This window comes from Pseudophryne corroboree, chromosome 6 (genome assembly GCF_028390025.1).
Source record: "Pseudophryne corroboree isolate aPseCor3 chromosome 6, aPseCor3.hap2, whole genome shotgun sequence".
Classification (NCBI taxonomy): domain Eukaryota; kingdom Metazoa; phylum Chordata; class Amphibia; order Anura; family Myobatrachidae; genus Pseudophryne; species Pseudophryne corroboree.
The window spans coordinates 335,348,527-335,367,449 of record NC_086449.1 but is presented as its reverse complement, the minus strand read 5'-3'; the positions used below and the strand labels follow the sequence as shown (position 1 = coordinate 335,367,449).

At 44.1% G+C, this 18,923-nt stretch overlaps 1 long non-coding RNA gene across 2 annotated transcripts in view; it reads right to left on the bottom strand.

Moving 5' to 3' along the window:
• Positions 1 to 309: 309 nt before the first annotated feature.
• The window catches only part of LOC134932208 (uncharacterized), a 337,842-nt gene continuing 319,228 nt past the window's right edge, over positions 310 to 18,923 (bottom strand). For both annotated transcript variants that reach the window (XR_010179264.1, XR_010179265.1), the window contains 4 exons: positions 943 to 1,009; positions 747 to 838; positions 575 to 650; positions 310 to 494 (listed from right to left, as the gene is read on the bottom strand). This is a non-coding gene — a long non-coding RNA (uncharacterized LOC134932208). The remainder of the gene's footprint in view (positions 495 to 574; positions 651 to 746; positions 839 to 942; positions 1,010 to 18,923) is intronic.

Here is an 18,923-nt window from a genome sequence, read left to right as displayed (position 1 = left end):
TGTGTGTGTGTGTGTGTGTGTGTGTGTGTGTGTGTGTGTGTGTGTGTGTGTGTGTGTGTATATATATATATATATATATATATATATATATAAAAAGGGGGGTACCCTAAGGCGCTATGTGAGTATGGACTGAGCTGCACCACAGAGTAAACCTCCTGTTAGATAAGGTTCAATAAATAGAGATACAGAAAAAATGGTTCTGAGTGCGCTAAATATAGAATGTACTATTAATCACATCCATCTAATTAGCGTGAATAGCATTGAATAGACTCATTTATAAATGTTTATTAAATGAACTTAACACAATATAAAAGAATTCACAGTAGATTTTTTTTCCAGGTTTTTTGGACAGTATATCAATATGTAGTATACATCCAATAAGAGTTTGATGTCTTTAACAATCTTATATTCACAAGTGGCGACAGATGGATACAGTACTTGAAAGAAACCCAATGCGTTTCGTCCCTTTTTGGGACTTCCTCAAGGGTATAGATCTAAATAATGAAATACAAATTAACATAATAAAAATCTAGGCCAACTGGTTGAAATTTAAAGCTAACAGGCATATACATACCTATTGCCAGATGTTAAAGAATATCCTGAAAGGACATATGCCACACTGTGTATAGCTTTAAAAGTAGGTATAATACCTAATAAATAAAAATAGTGTATTAGAAATAAGCATTCTACAGAAAGTCTTTTAAACTTATAGTGAGGATATAACGGGAGGAGGGAAAAATACATACCAATAATAATTAATGGTTAACTGACAAGATTCTGCATTTAAAAGCCCAATGAACCATGGAGAACCATATTTTTAGAATTGTGGTCTAGTGACCTGGATGTATGGAAGAAGGAAATTTTGTGGAATTTAGTAAATCATAGGGCCACAAAAAAAATGTCATAAAACCCTAATTAGTTAGAGAGGGGCCAAGTACATACCAAACTTCTGCTTAAAAACAGAGCTGATAGACAACTTCATATGATAATCAAACCGCAATCAGAAGACCTAAAAAAAAAGACCTAATTTCATTTATCATCATTAATTAAATTAGGTGTAATCTTTTCCCCTATTTTGTAAATATTTAGATATAAAAATCTGAATATGAATTTAAATAAAGAAAAGGGGATAAGTGATTACTTTAGCATAACTTTAAGTAACACTAGAATATTTATACAAAAAACACATCTTAAGTACATCATAAAATTCCCAATGTCCATATATGGAGGCAATATAGTATCAGTGGTACTTACAAGGTCAGCACAGAGTAGTCCTCTCAGAGCTCAGAGTGATACTGAGAGAGGTGGCCAGAGGCTAATATATATACCCATATGTGGGTGACATCACATCCTGTTCTAAATTAATAAGGTGCAGCAGAAGATGTAATAAAAAATGCACTGTCATTGAAGATATATTGTTAATCTACCCCTAGTATTTAAGAAAGGATCACAGTCTGACTGGGTATATAGATATTGTTTAATGTAGAAGTGAAATGGGGCTTCTAAAGCCTAATTGTTGCAGGGTGGAACGCATATTAATCGGCGCTCCAGCCGCAGGAAGTGACCAATACCGGAAGTGTCTGATGCCCATCGGTGGAACGCAAGAACATCCTGCGTTCCACCGCTGATTTTACAGCCTGGGGAAGTTAGGCTGGGGTGCTCTGTGAACTGTATAGCAGAGAGCTTAGCAATAAAGGAATGTAAATCTTTTCTTTTCAGTTTCAGTAGTGTCTTTATAAGGATACAAATATTAAGACATCAGATTACAACTATCAAGTCATTATTAATAAGGCAAAGCTCCTAATTAATATCACGTAATGTTAACAGTTCTGTTTTATATGCAAAATGTAATTGACTCAAACTCATCATGTTAGTCTGTAATTTAGGATGTTTAAAGGACCATTAGCTTATAATGCAAAGTGCATAATATAAAATAGCTACTAATGACATGAGCAGCCTATTATAATTATAAATATATGATATAAGAGTTTGTTCATGGGGCAGGTCATATTTTTATACACACTTATTTCCTTTCCTTTGGCTATGAACACGTTGTCATTATACTGTAACTCTGTGATGAATGCAAATTAGGTGCATATGAACAGATATGAAAATAAAAATCATTGAACCATACGTACATATTTGTGCATAAATGTACCTTGATCATACTGTAACTGCAAAGCATTGGCAAATTTTACATATATACTCCTTCTTTACTGGGCAGGGACAAACTTAATTGACCCCAATACCTCGCCAGTAGAGCTTGCAATCTATTTTCCCTACCACAGAGACACAATATGGTTAGTTTCATGTGGCACTGGTACCCCTTTCAGACCTACAGCAAAAGCCTGGGTTTTTGCCCGTGAACGCACATTAGGATGCAGTCAGAATGCCGGCTGTCGGCATCCTGGCAGTCGAAATACTGATGCCGGAATCCCAACACCCTTAAGAATCCTGACACTGGAACTCCAAAAGGGCCAGGAGACAGACTCCGGAATCTCGACAGCCTGAATCCCGACCATAGATACAGCCAGCAGGTTAGGTTTAGGGCAGGGAGAGGGGGGGTTAGATTTAGGTGCCAGGTGGGGGGTTAGGGTAGGTTAGGAATAGGCTGCGGGGAGGGAGGGTAAGGCACTCTGCAGGGGAGGGAGGGAGGGTTAGGAAGCGGCAGTGGCACAACTGTAGAGGGTACAAGGGTTGCGCTAGCTATGGGGCCCTGCTGCTTTGGGGACCCACTTGCCCAGCAAGCAACCCCCTGCACCATGCTTTTTATCCCATTATTTTTCATTAATATTCTGTTGCCTGCGGGTTCTGGGCCTGGCAGCTCCTAGTAGTATGGGTGTAGGAGGGGACCCGTATGTAGCCTCCGTTGCAGGCCCCCTTCTCTCATGCAGCTAGTAGACTCTGGCAACTACTGCGCATTCTTCGGTCTCCGGGAATATGGCGCCCGTGCCTTGTTCCCGGTGACATCTCCAGTGCGTATGCGCAAATCACTCATAAAATTGGCGTGGGACTACAGAGGGATAAGTATACTATATGGGTGCAGTGCGTGCGTTGTGGGCCCATGTGCACCAATTATAGAAATGCCAATGTACTGGAGCATCTAGTGGAAATCCTCTACCCCTGTATTTTACAGTTGGAAAATTTTCAATAAACATTATTGATAATTAAAAAAGAGGATTTTGGTCCCTGACTGTACTGTGTGCTAGTGTAACATCCCCTGGGGTTAGCAGGGCATGTCTAGGTGGTTGAGAGAGGTATCACAGGTGTTGGGTAGCTATGTGGCTGACCTTTCCCCTTAAAGGTTGTTCCCATTACCTTGTCTCGTAATACCATGTTCAGAGAGGTAGGAGAGATTGATATGAATCAGAAGTGAGCCAGCAATTCCAACAGGAAGTCTTTTTATTAATCTGCAATGAACTCTGGATTTAGGATTGATTGATTTAGGAAGGTTGCTTGGGTGATAAATTATAAAAGGAAGACTTTGTCATACAAGAAAACAGAATTATGCAATTTTTCTACAATTACACCACAAAAAGTCATCCACTTTGCAATTGACAAGTTATTAGAATCATTAAAAAGAAGAATTATAATCAAGATGAGAAACAATTCAAATCACAAAATTATCATAAAATCATTGGAATCAGGAAAATCAAATCAGACACTGTGCATTCCATTCTATAATGTGATCACAAGAAGAATAAAGACAAGGGGGGTGTAGCCGGAGAGACTAACCAGCCACACGTGTAATGGCGGCTGCGGCACTGAAGGGGTTAACCCTCGTGCCCAGCGCCATATTGGCGTCACTGTTAAATGTACTTACGGCGCTGGGCGCAGACTGTTTAAAAATATGTTTAATGATGTGTCTTAACATGTCATATGTAGTGCTCTGTGCACAATTGCAGGATTGCATGTTTAAATGTATTTATATTTAAGATGTGGTCACCTGTATATTTAAAGGAAAAATGCACTTACTATAGCTGTCTGAATAAGCATCTCTTATCCTCTGGAAATAGGAAGTGGCATGCTAATGGCCCTGTCCTAGCAGAGAGGTGTGAATGACAATACCTTTTGATGTGTAAGTTCCTTAGAGAAAGATGTTACGGGGGATCTCCTTATCCCATATGTAAAGTAGTTCTGGCTTGGAAACTGTTTCATGTAAGTGATTTAATTGATATACGAACCCTGAATGGCAGATGCAGGAAGGAAGACTGTTTGTTTGTGTTGCAGCCTTTCCTGTTGTAATTCCAAACACTGGGTTTGCCTGGAGATGTGAATGAGACAGAAACATTTGTATTTTGAAGCTATGTGATAAATTTATCAATAGTGAATGTTAATCTGGTACCAAACGTTGTCTGTGTCACAGGAAGGAGGATAATGTTTTATTGCACTTATCTCCTTTTGAAATGTAATTTATTTATTGGTATTTTGTAAGATATCCTGATTGGATAGAAAGGGCTCAGGGAAGACATGACCCCCTGGTGTACTGTGTGGAAAATTTACATAAAAAGGAGGCCTGCGTGCCTCCAGAGTGTATTATAACAACTACTTTCTGCTGTGAACATCTTGCTGTATGCTGTTTCCTCTAGCAATAGGGAAGAGTTCTCTTTAGAACTATTGCAAATAAATACCATTTGCCTCAAGAAGACCGCGTCATCTTGTGACCTACAGGGTTATGCCAAACATAGCCCCATCCTCCGGCTGTCCAGGGAAGCACCTAACGTCTCCAAGTTCCGCCTTCCGCCAGCTACCGGTAGAGGCCTAGCAAGTGACTAGTGGGGATTCGTCAACACCACACAGGTGTGGTAAGGCAGTGTGTCGGCACATACAGAGCAGAACCGTGGTTCCAAACGCCATGGCAGGTTAGGAGTTTGGTGGTGGCAGCATAAACCCGCCCACAGCGCAGTGGGTGGAGTCAGTAACAGGCGGTTACTGACGGTAAGCGGGAATACCCTATGTGGTCAGGTCCCGTGTGACCTAACCTTCCATTCTGTGCACTGGGAACGGGACGCGGAAGTGGTGAGTGCTTTCGTACGAAAGGCGTCCGGTCACAGGGGGCAATTAAGAGTTGATCGCAGCAGCGTATGGAAGATATAACATTTGAAGAGAGTTAGATTTGTGTGGGTTATATTGTTTCTGTGTAGGGTAAATACTGGCTTCTCTATTTTTACACTGCAATGTAGATTTCAGTTTCAACACACCCCACCCAAATCTAACTCTTTCTGCACATGTTATATCTGCCCCCTCTGCAGTGCACATGGTTTTGCCCACCTGCTAACAAATTTGCTGCTGCAATCAACTCTGAATTACCCCCAATATGTTTCAGTAATCCTAACTACTGACTTTTAACTTTCCTTAGCCAAGGCAAAAGTATCTTCACAGGCAATTATCTTTGGAGCTCTTGTTACAGTTTGCTGTGCCACAGTGTGTCAAAGGGGGGAAATGGGCACACAGTTACTGCGGGGGAATCCTGGGGTGAAAAATGTCAACTGTACACAGTTCTTTACTTCAAAGAGGATGTAACTAGCACAGGAATAGTGATGTCTCTTGTCACCGGCACTTATATCACAATAAGGGGGCTTTGGTATGGAACAAACTCAGTTTCTTTCAGTTGCAGGGCTGGATCAACACTTAGCTATTAGCTATAATTAGCTCAGTCCTTCAGCAATGATATGTCTCTTATCCATGCATTTAAACTCTTCTCTGGAGAAAAAAACACTCCTTTGAACTTGGAATAAACTCAGTCCTGGTTCAGTCCTCCATTTATGTGTCTCAGCTGGTACAACATTGTGCGGCTGCCTGCACCTTTCTTGATCACTGGCTTGCTTGTAACACAGGTAATGGTGGCTGAACAGTACACTTGTTTGTGGCAGAGTTGCCTACCCTCCCTCATTCTGCAGGAGACTCCCTGAAATAGTAGCAATCTCCCTCACTCCCTGAATAGACCAGCAATCTCCCTGATTTTACTTTACATTCTTGGGGTATTAAATCAGAAATACATAGATTCAAATGAGTTAATCAGTGCCATTTCCCCGCATTGTTATAAGGCACAATGATCCCTATGGCTACATGTATTTTAAATAAGGTTTCTCTTGGCCACTTACAGTATATGGAAGCTCTTCTAAAACACAATACACGAACAATTCCTGAAAAATATCAGTGTCTTTTCTTTAACAAGTAGATCTTACTAACTTTGGGGCTCATTTACATTTGGATGTAAGTCATTTTTATGCCCCGCCTCTCAGATGTAGCAGTGCACGTCCGCGCTGATAGGTGTTACTTTCACAATCTCCCTGAAATGCTTTTTCAAAAGTAGGCAAGTGTGGTTTGTGGCTGGCTGTCAGTTTCAAACAGTACTCACTCAGACCCAAGGAACAGAATTTCAACCTGGCTGTTCCCGCCGCATTAGCTCTTCACTCTCCCCTCTAAAATGGCTGCAGCATCTGCACCTATTACCAGGTCTGGCGGTGTCCGGTACTCCGGCCGCCGCATCCCAACACCCGCTCTCCGGCAACACTCCAAAGTTCTCTGTAACAGCGCTGCTCTCACCGCCCAGCATCCTGCGACTCACTCAAGCATACAACTCCTGCTTTGGTCTGCGTTCCTCTGTCTGCCAGCACACACCATGCTCTCCAACTCCTTCTTCCCAGCACTCCTCACTTCTCCCATTAGCCTCTAGCCAAGCAGCTCCCTTCCTTCAGGCCACGTAACTGGACCCAGGGCTGCAGTTAACAACTCCTGCACCAGCACTTCTGCTGCTGCGGAACGTAAGGGCTCTTAAAGGGGATCAAACACACAGTTCCAGGGTGCCACACTATAGCTGGTGATGGATCTATGTTGTAAATAGATTTTTCTATGCAGTGCTATTTTTCTAACAAATAGGTTCAGGAACACCTGGGGTGAAGTGCTTTCTTCCCCTTTAAAGTAGTATGTAGGCTGTGGTGTGGCTCTTTTGGGATTGTGGGAGGAATCACGGATAGTTGATTAAAAGTCAGGGCTGGGCACATTAGCTTTCCAGCTTTTGCCTTATTCCTTTGCATCCCTTACTTTGCAGTTTGTACTCATTACCTTGTTTGAAGGCACACATTATTGCAGTTTATCCTCCATCAGGTAAAAATTTCGGCATCATGAAACAAATAGAGTTTACCATGTTTGTCTTTATATCCGGAATTGGTACAAGTAAATCCAGCTTGGAACTTGGCACGGGTCCCTCGATGTGCAGACCTCCAGGTGATTGTTGTTGTAAACATGTTCATTATCAAGCACCTCATCTGTCACTTCATGAGCAATTGCTACTTTCATAATTTGCTTCAGTGGATCATGTTGCTTTAGTAGCATACTGCAATCATTTCCAATGTTTTCTATTCTGCACATTGCTTTATAATTGAGACAAATTCACAAAATACAATGCAACATTATTTTGCCACACACTTGAATTGCTTTAAAAAAAAAGTGGATCCATTGTGAGCTGTGGGCCTAATTCAGCTTCAGTTGCAGTTTTGCTAAAATAGCAAAACTGCAATTGTTTACGATCGCATGCTTGTGGCCGCTAAGCACAGGGCAAGGCCGCCCAGCATGCTAATTACCACCCAGCTATGTGATCGCAATTCAATTGCGATTGCATTGCAGAATTGGTAATTAGAGGTAGACTCCTGCATAGTGCATACGCAGCATGGCTGTGTATGCAGGCGCACTGGCACCATGTTTCCCCTAACAGTGGCCGCCCATAAAATGGTCCGGACACACCTGCGTTGTCTGGACCGCCCCGCTCTAATGCCGCATCACCCCCCCAACAACGGCCGCCGCAGTCAATCACATAGCAATCACATTCTTCTTGGTGTGCTGCACATGCGCAGATGGACGAAAAAGTGGGTATCTACGATATTCTTAGTTAAGCAATTGATACTTAGGGGTCTATTCATAAAGCAGTGAAAAGAGTCATCAAGTGAGCGAGTGGAGAAGTTGCCCATGGTGACCAATCACTATTGAAGCATACTAATACTATAAAATTATACAGAGTAGCTGACATGTGTAACTTCTCCACTTGCTCACTTCTCCACTCTTTTCACTGCTTCATGAATAGACCCCAGAATCAGGGCCTGGATACCCAAGAATATCAATTTTGAGTATGAAAGCAGTAGTGGCGCACAGAGGTTTTTTTTTTTTTGAGTACCTGGAAACCCCCATGCCCCCCCATAGATTTTTTTATTTTAGAGACAGCGACAGGTCAGCAAAAACTGCGACCGTGATCAAGATTGCTGCAACAACAGAGATCTCCGTAGCTCTCTGCATAAAGGGTGTCCACAGGGAGCTGCTGACTGTGCATGCTCAATCACAGCAGCTCTCTTCATCCTCACAGTGCCGCCAGTCTGCTCTGGTAGCTATAAATATAAGTAGTATCTTGGTTTGAAGTTTGTGCGTGTAGGTATGTTTATGTATGTTTGTGTGTCTGCTTGTGTGTGTATGTATGTATGTATGTAAAATAATGACAAGGTCATAGCACCGGCAATTAAAATGTCGACATGTCAAAAAGTCGACACAAGTTTTTCATTTTTTTTGGTGTGTATGTCAACATGGACACCGTATAAGTGTAGCGCGACCCGTCGCTGTGGTCGCCATGCTTCGGGCACGGTGCCTTGCTGCACTCGGCACACTATTATATTCCCCCTCCAGGTCCATTGGGATAGTAAAGTATGAAGAAGTCGGTTTCAATGAAAAAATCATGAAAAACTCATGTCGACTTTTTGACTGGTCCACATCTTAAATGTTGGTATTTTGACCTTGCTGGTATTTTAAACGTCCACATTTTGACCAGGTTGGGATTTTGACCTCGTCGGGAACTTGACCGTCGGTCAATGGTTGTAGGGATTTTGACCGTCTGGATTTTGATTGTAGGTAAAATGACCTCATCCCGTATATGTGTGTGTGAATATATATATATATATATATATATTAGAGATGAGCGGGTTCGGTTCCTCGGAATCCGAACCCGCCCGAACTTCATGTTTTTTTTCACGGGTCTGAGCGACTCGGATCTTCCCGCCTTGCTCGGTTAACCCGAGCGCGCCCGAACGTCATCATGACGCTGTCGGATTCTCGCGAGGCTCGGATTCTATCGCGAGACTCGGATTCTATATAAGGAGCCGCGCGTCGCCGCCATTTTCACTCGTGCATTGAGATTGATAGGGAGAGGACGTGTCTGGCGTCCTCTCCATTAGAATAGAGATAGATTAGATAGAGAGAGAGAGATTGTGCAGAGTCGCAGACAGAGTTAGTTTACCACAGTCAGTGACCAGTGCAGTTGCTAGTTAACTTTTATTTAATATAATATATCCGTTCACTTCTCTCTGCTATATCCGTTCTCTGCCTGAAAAAAAAAACGATACACAGCACAGTCAGTCACACAGTGTGACTCAGTCTGTGTGCACTCAGCTCAGCCCAGTGTGCTGCACAGTCATCAATGTATAAATTAAAAGCTTATAATTAATTGTGGGGGAGACTGGGGAGCACTGCAGGTTGTTAGCAGGAGCCAGGAGTACAATTATATTAATTAACAGTGCACACTTTTGCTGCAGGAGTGGTGACCAGTGCCTGACCACCAGTATAGTATTGTTGTATACTACTAATATCTCTTTAAATATCAACCAGTCTATATTAGCAGCAGACACAGTACAGTGCGGTAGTTCACGGCTGTGGCTACCTCTGTGTCGGCACACGGCAGGCAGTCCGTCCGACCAGAATTGTATTATTTATTATTATATACCTACCACCTAACCGTGGTTTTTTTTTCATTCTTTATACCGTCATAGTGTCATCCTAATTGTTACGAGTATACTACTATCTCTTTATCAACCAGTGTACAGTGCGGTAGTTCACGGCTGTGGCTACCTCTGTGTCGGCACACGGCAGGCAGTCCGTCCGACCAGAATTGTATTATTTATTATTATATACCTACCACCTAACCGTGGTTTTTTTTTTCATTCTTTATACCGTCATAGTGCCATCCTAATTGTTACGAGTATACTACTATCTCTTTATCAACCAGTGTACAGTGCGGTAGTTCACGGCTGTGGCTACCTCTGTGTCGGCACACGGCAGGCAGTCCGTCCGACCAGAATTGTATTATTTATTATTATATACCTACCACCTAACCGTGGTTTTTTTTTTCATTCTTTATACCGTCATAGTGTCATCCTAATTGTTACGAGTATACTACTATCTCTTTATCAACCAGTGTACAGTGCGGTAGTTCACGGCTGTGGCTACCTCTGTGTCGGCACACGGCAGGCAGTCCGTCCGACCAGAATTGTATTATTTATTATTATATACCTACCACCTAACCGTGGTTTTTTTTTTCATTCTTTATACCGTCATAGTGTCATCCTAATTGTTACGAGTATACTACTATCTCTTTATCAACCAGTGTACAGTGCGGTAGTTCACGGCTGTGGCTACCTCTGTGTCGGCACACGGCAGGCAGTCCGTCCGACCAGAATTGTATTATTTATTATAATATACCTACCACCTAACCGTGGTTTTTTTTTCATTCTTTATACCGTCATAGTGTCATCCTAATTGTTACGAGTATACTACTATCTCTTTATCAACCAGTGTACAGTGCGGTAGTTCACGGCTGTGGCTACCTCTGTGTCGGCACACGGCAGGCAGTCCGTCCGACCAGAATTGTATTATTTATTATTATATACCTACCACCTAACCGTGGTTTTTTTTTCATTCTTTATACCGTCATAGTGTCATCCTAATTGTTACGAGTATACTACTATCTCTTTATCAACCAGTGTACAGTGCGGTAGTTCACGGCTGTGGCTACCTCTGTGTCGGCACACGGCAGGCAGTCCGTCCGACCAGAATTGTATTATTTATTATTATATACCTACCACCTAACCGTGGTTTTTTTTTTCATTCTTTATACCGTCATAGTGTCATCCTAATTGTTACGAGTATACTACTATCTCTTTATCAACCAGTGTACAGTGCGGTAGTTCACGGCTGTGGCTACCTCTGTGTCGGCACACGGCAGGCAGTCCGTCCGACCAGAATTGTATTATTTATTATTATATACCTACCACCTAACCGTGGTTTTTTTTTTCATTCTTTATACCGTCATAGTGTCATCCTAATTGTTACGAGTATACTACTATCTCTTTATCAACCAGTGTACAGTGCGGTAGTTCACGGCTGTGGCTACCTCTGTGTCGGCACACGGCAGGCAGTCCGTCCGACCAGAATTGTATTATTTATTATTATATACCTACCACCTAACCGTGGTTTTTTTTTCATTCTTTATACCGTCATAGTGTCATCCTAATTGTTACGAGTATACTACTATCTCTTTATCAACCAGTGTACAGTGCGGTAGTTCACGGCTGTGGCTACCTCTGTGTCGGCACACGGCAGGCAGTCCGTCCGACCAGAATTGTATTATTTATTATTATATACCTACCACCTAACCGTGGTTTTTTTTTCATTCTTTATACCGTCATAGTGTCATCCTAATTGTTACGAGTATACTACTATCTCTTTATCAACCAGTGTACAGTGCGGTAGTTCACGGCTGTGGCTACCTCTGTGTCGGCACACGGCAGGCAGTCCGTCCGACCAGAATTGTATTATTTATTATTATATACCTACCACCTAACCGTGGTTTTTTTTTTCATTCTTTATACCGTCATAGTGTCATCCTAATTGTTACGAGTATACTACTATCTCTTTATCAACCAGTGTACAGTGCGGTAGTTCACGGCTGTGGCTACCTCTGTGTCGGCACACGGCAGGCAGTCCGTCCGACCAGAATTGTATTATTTATTATTATATACCTACCACCTAACCGTGGTTTTTTTTTTCATTCTTTATACCGTCATAGTGTCATCCTAATTGTTACGAGTATACTACTATCTCTTTATCAACCAGTGTACAGTGCGGTAGTTCACGGCTGTGGCTACCTCTGTGTCGGCACACGGCAGGCAGTCCGTCCGACCAGAATTGTATTATTTATTATTATATACCTACCACCTAACCGTGGTTTTTTTTTTCATTCTTTATACCGTCATAGTGTCATCCTAATTGTTACGAGTATACTACTATCTCTTTATCAACCAGTGTACAGTGCGGTAGTTCACGGCTGTGGCTACCTCTGTGTCGGCAGTCGGCAGGCAGTCCGTCCATCCATAATTGTATTATTATTATAATATATACCACCTAACCGTGGTTTTTTTTTCATTCTTTATACCGTCGTCATAGTGTCATACTAGTTGTTACGAGTATACTACTATCTCTTTATCAACCAGTGTACAGTGCGGTAGTTCACGGCTGTGGCTACCTCTGTGTCGGCAGTCGGCAGGCAGTCCGTCCATCCATAATTGTATTATTATTATAATATATACCACCTAACCGTGGTTTTTTTTTCATTCTTTATACCGTCGTCATAGTGTCATACTAGTTGTTACGAGTATACTACTATCTCTTTATCAACCAGTGTACAGTGCGGTAGTTCACGGCTGTGGCTACCTCTGTGTCGGCAGTCGGCAGGCAGTCCGTCCATCCATAATTGTATTATTATTATAATATATACCACCTAACCGTGGTTTTTTTTCCATTCTTTATACCGTCGTCATAGTGTCATACTAGTTGTTACGAGTATACTACTATCTCTTTATCAACCAGTGTACAGTGCGGTAGTTCACGGCTGTGGCTACCTCTGTGTCGGCAGTCGGCAGGCAGTCCGTCCATCCATAATTGTATTATTATTATAATATATACCACCTAACCGTGGTTTTTTTATACCACCTAACCGTGGCAGTCCGTCCATAATTGTATACTAGTATCCAATCCATCCATCTCCATTGTTTACCTGAGGTGCCTTTTAGTTCTGCCTATAAAATATGGAGAACAAAAAAGTTGAGGTTCCAAAATTAGGGAAAGATCAAGATCCACTTCCACCTCGTGCTGAAGCTGCTGCCACTAGTCATGGCCGAGACGATGAAATGCCAGCAACGTCGTCTGCCAAGGCCGATGCCCAATGTCATAGTACAGAGCATGTCAAATCCAAAACACCAAATATCAGAAAAAAAAGGACTCCAAAACCTAAAATAAAATTGTCGGAGGAGAAGCGTAAACTTGCCAATATGCCATTTACCACACGGAGTGGCAAGGAACGGCTGAGGCCCTGGCCTATGTTCATGGCTAGTGGTTCAGCTTCACATGAGGATGGAAGCACTCAGCCTCTCGCTAGAAAACTGAAAAGACTCAAGCTGGCAAAAGCACCGCAAAGAACTGTGCGTTCTTTGAAATCCCAAATCCACAAGGAGAGTCCAATTGTGTCGTTTGCGATGCCTGACCTTCCCAACACTGGACGTGAAGAGCATGCGCCTTCCACTATTTGCATGCCCCCTGCAAGTGCTGGAAGGAGCACCCGCAGTCCAGTTCCTGATAGTCAGATTGAAGATGTCAGTGTTGAAGTACACCAGGATGAGGAGGATATGGGTGTTGCTGGCGCTGGGGAGGAAATTGACCAGGAGGATTCTGATGGTGAGGTGGTTTGTTTAAGTCAGGCACCCGGGGAGACACCTGTTGTCCGTGGGAGGAATATGGCCGTTGACATGCCAGGTGAAAATACCAAAAAAATCAGCTCTTCGGTGTGGAGGTATTTCACCAGAAATGCGGACAACAGGTGTCAAGCCGTGTGTTCCCTTTGTCAAGCTGTAATAAGTAGGGGTAAGGACGTTAACCACCTCGGAACATCCTCCCTTATACGTCACCTGCAGCGCATTCATAATAAGTCAGTGACAAGTTCAAAAACTTTGGGTGACAGCGGAAGCAGTCCACTGACCAGTAAATCCCTTCCTCTTGTAACCAAGCTCACGCAAACCACCCCACCAACTCCCTCAGTGTCAATTTCCTCCTTCCCCAGGAATGCCAATAGTCCTGCAGGCCATGTCACTGGCAAGTCTGACGAGTCCTTTCCTGCCTGGGATTCCTCCGATGCATCCTTGCGTGTAACGCCTACTGCTGCTGGCGCTGCTGTTGTTGCCGCTGGGAGTCGATGGTCATCCCAGAGGGGAAGTCGTAAGCCCACTTGTACTACTTCCAGTAAGCAATTGACTGTTCAACAGTCCTTTGCGAGGAAGATGAAATATCACAGCAGTCATCCTACTGCAAAGCGGATAACTGAGTCCTTGACAACTATGTTGGTGTTAGACGTGCGTCCGGTATCCGCCGTTAGTTCACAGGGAACTAGACAATTTATTGAGGCAGTGTGCCCCCGTTACCAAATACCATCTAGGTTCCACTTCTCTAGGCAGGCGATACCGAGAATGTACACGGACGTCAGAAAAAGACTCACCAGTGTCCTAAAAAATGCAGTTGTACCCAATGTCCACTTAACCACGGACATGTGGACAAGTGGAGCAGGGCAGGGTCAGGACTATATGACTGTGACAGCCCACTGGGTAGATGTATGGACTCCCGCCGCAAGAACAGCAGCGGCGGCACCAGTAGCAGCATCTCGCAAACGCCAACTCTTTCCTAGGCAGGCTACGCTTTGTATCACCGCTTTCCAGAATACGCACACAGCTGAAAACCTCTTACGGCAACTGAGGAAGATCATCGCGGAATGGCTTACCCCAATTGGACTCTCCTGTGGATTTGTGGCATCGGACAACGCCAGCAATATTGTGTGTGCATTAAATATGGGCAAATTCCAGCACGTCCCATGTTTTGCACATACCTTGAATTTGGTGGTGCAGAATTTTTTAAAAAACGACAGGGGCGTGCAAGAGATGCTGTCGGTGGCCAGAAAAATTGCGGGACACTTTCGGCGTACAGGCACCACGTACAGAAGACTGGAGCACCACCAAAAACTACTGAACCTGCCCTGCCATCATCTGAAGCAAGAAGTGGTAACGAGGTGGAATTCAACCCTCTATATGCTTCAGAGGTTGGAGGAGCAGCAAAAGGCCATTCAAGCCTATACAATTGAGCACGATATAGGAGATGGAATGCACCTGTCTCAAGTGCAGTGGAGAATGATTTCAACGTTGTGCAAGGTTCTGATGCCCTTTGAACTTGCCACACGTGAAGTCAGTTCAGACACTGCCAGCCTGAGTCAGGTCATTCCCCTCATCAGGCTTTTGCAGAAGAAGCTGGAGGCATTGAAGAAGGAGCTAACACGGAGCGATTCCGCTAGGCATGTGGGACTTGTGGATGCAGCCCTTAATTCGCTTAACAAGGATTCACGGGTGGTCAATCTGTTGAAATCAGAGCACTACATTTTGGCCACCGTGCTCGATCCTAGATTTAAAGCCTACCTTGGATCTCTCTTTCCGGCAGACACAGGTCTGCTGGGGTTGAAAGACCTGCTGGTGACAAAATTGTCAAGTCAAGCGGAACGCGACCTGTCAACATCTCCTCCTTCACATTCTCCCGCAACTGGGGGTGCGAGGAAAAGGCTCAGAATTCCGAGCCCACCCGCTGGCGGTGATGCAGGGCAGTCTGGAGCGACTGCTGATGCTGACATCTGGTCCGGACTGAAGGACCTGACAACGATTACGGACATGTCGTCTACTGTCACTGCATATGATTCTCTCAACATTGATAGAATGGTGGAGGATTATATGAGTGACCGCATCCAAGTAGGCACGTCACACAGTCCGTACTTATACTGGCAGGAAAAAGAGGCAATTTGGAGGCCCTTGCACAAACTGGCTTTATTCTACCTAAGTTGCCCTCCCACAAGTGTGTACTCCGAAAGAGTGTTTAGTGCCGCCGCTCACCTTGTCAGCAATCGGCGTACGAGGTTACATCCAGAAAATGTGGAGAAGATGATGTTCATTAAAATGAATTATAATCAATTCCTCCGCGGAGACATTGACCAGCAGCAATTGCCTCCACAAAGTACACAGGGAGCTGAGATGGTGGATTCCAGTGGGGACGAATTGATAATCTGTGAGGAGGGGGATGTACACGGTGATATATCGGAGGGTGAAGATGAGGTGGACATCTTGCCTCTGTAGAGCCAGTTTGTGCAAGGAGAGATTAATTGCTTCTTTTTTGGGGGGGGTCCAAACCAACCCGTCATATCAGTCACAGTCGTGTGGCAGACCCTGTCACTGAAATGATGGGTTGGTTAAAGTGTGCATGTCCTGTTTTGTTTATACAACATAAGGGTGGGTGGGAGGGCCCAAGGATAATTCCATCTTGCACCTCTTTTTTCTTTTCTTTTTCTTTGCATCATGTGCTGATTGGGGAGGGTTTTTTGGAAGGGACATCCTGCGTGACACTGCAGTGCCACTCCTAGATGGGCCCGGTGTTTGTGTCGGCCACTAGGGTCGCTAATCTTACTCACACAGTCAGCTACCTCATTGCGCCTCTTTTTTTCTTTGCGTCATGTGCTGTTTGGGGAGGGTTTTTTGGAAGGGACATCCTGCGTGACACTGCAGTGCCACTCCTAGATGTGCCCGGTGTTTGTGTCGGCCACTAGGGTCGCTAATCTTACTCACACAGTCAGCTACCTCATTGCGCCTCTTTTTTTCTTTGCGTCATGTGCTGTTTGGGGAGGGTTTTTTGGAAGGGACATCCTGCGTGACACTGCAGTGCCACTCCTAGATGTGCCCGGTGTTTGTGTCGGCCACTAGGGTCGCTAATCTTACTCACACAGTCAGCTACCTCATTGCGCCTCTTTTTTTCTTTGCGTCATGTGCTGTTTGGGGAGGGTTTTTTGGAAGGGCCATCCTGCGTGACACTGCAGTGCCACTCCTAGATGGGCCCGGTGTTTGTGTCGGCCACTAGGGTCGCTTATCTTACTCACACAGCGACCTCGGTGCAAATTTTAGGACTAAAAATAATATTGTGAGGTGTGATGTGTTCAGAATAGGCTGAAAATGAGTGTAAATTATGTTTTTTGAGGTTAATAATACTTTGGGATCAAAATTACCCCCAAATTCTATGATTTAAGCTGTTTTTTAGGGTTTTTTGAAAAAAACACCCGAATCCAAAACACACCCGAATCCGACAAAAAAAATTCGGTGAGGTTTTGCCAAAACGCGGTCGAACCCAAAACACGGCCGCGGAACCGAACCCAAAACCAAAACACAAAACCCGAAAAATTTCCGGCGCTCATCTCTAATATATATATATATATACTGCTCAAAAAAATAAAGGGAACACTTAAACAACACAATGTAACTCCAAGTCAATCACACATCTGTGAAATCAAACTGTCCACTTAGGAAGCAACACTGATTGACAATCAATTTCACATGCTGTCGTGCAAATGGAATAGACAACAGGTGGAAATTATAGGCAATTAGCAAGACACCCCCAATAAAGGAGTTGTTCTGCAGGTGGTGACCACAGACCACTTCTCAGCTCCTATGCTTTCTGGCTGATGTTTTGGTCTCTTTTGAAAGCTGGCGGTGCTTTCAATCTAGTGGTAGCATGAGACGGAGTCTACAACCCACACAAGTGGCTCAGGTAGTGCACCTCATCCAGGATGGCACATCAATGCGAGCTGTGGCAAGAAGGTTTGCTGTGTCTGTCAGCGTAGTGTCCAGAGCATTGAGGCACTACCAGGAGACAGGCCAGTACATCAGGAGACGTGGAGGAGGCCGTAGGAGGGCAACAACCCAGCAGCAGGACCGCTACCTCCGCCTTTGTGCAAGGAGGAACAGGAGGAGCACTGCCAGAGCCCTGCAAAATGACCTCCAGCAAGCCACAAATGTGCATGTGTCTGCTCAAACGATCAGAAACAGACTCCATGAGGGTGGTATGAGGGCCCAACGTCCACAGGTGGGGGTTGTGCTTATAGCCCAACACCGTGCAGGACGTTTGGTATTTGCCAGAGAACACCAAGATTGGCAAATTCGCCACTGGCGCCCTGTGCTCTTCATAAACAGCAGGTTCTCACTGAGCACATGTGATAGACGTGACAGAGTCTAGAGACGCCAAGGAGAACGTTCTGCTGCCTGCAACATCCTCCAGCATGACCGGTTTGGCAGTGGGTCAATAATGGTGTGGGGTAGCATTTCTTTGGGGGGCCGCACAGCCCTCCATGTGCTCGACAGAGGTAGCCTGACTGCCATTAGGTACCGAGATGAGATCCTCAGACCCCTTGTGAGACCATATGCTGGTGTGGTTGGCCCTGGGTTCCTCCTAATGCAAGACAATGCTAGACCTCATGTGGCTGGAGTGTGTCAGCAGTTCCTGCAAGACGAAGGCATTGATGCTATGGACTGTCCCGCCCGTTCCCCAGACCTGAATCCAGTTGAGCACATCTGGGACATCATGTCTCGCTCCATCTACCAACGCCACGTTGCACAGCAGACTGTCCAGGAGTTGGCGGATGCTTTAGTCCAGGTCTGGGAGGAGATCCCTCAGGAGACCATCCGCCACCTCATCAGGAGCATGCCCAGGCATTGTAGGGAGGTCATACAGGCACATGGATGCCACACACACTACTTAGCCTCATTTTGACTTGTTTTAAGGACATTACATCAAAGTTGGATCAGCCTGTAGTGTGTTTTCCACTTTAAATTTGAGTTTGACTCCAAATCCAGACCTCCATGGGTTAATAAATTTGATTTCCATTTATAATTTTTGTATGATTTTGTTGTCAGCACATTCAACTATGTAAAGAACAAAGTGTTTAATAAGAATATTTCATTCATTCAGATCTAGGATGTGTTTAAGTGTTCCCTTTATTTTTTTGAGCAGTATATATATATATATATATATATATATATATATATATATATATGTATAGGCAGGTTTTCTGGTAAAACACAGTGTCTTTACTGGCATTGGACACTGGGCTTTGCATACACTGGCTTGGGTCTGGTCACACAGGTACATAACTCAAAATGAACTGATGAAAGTAAATGTCTTAGCACTCCCCAGACTCAACAGTC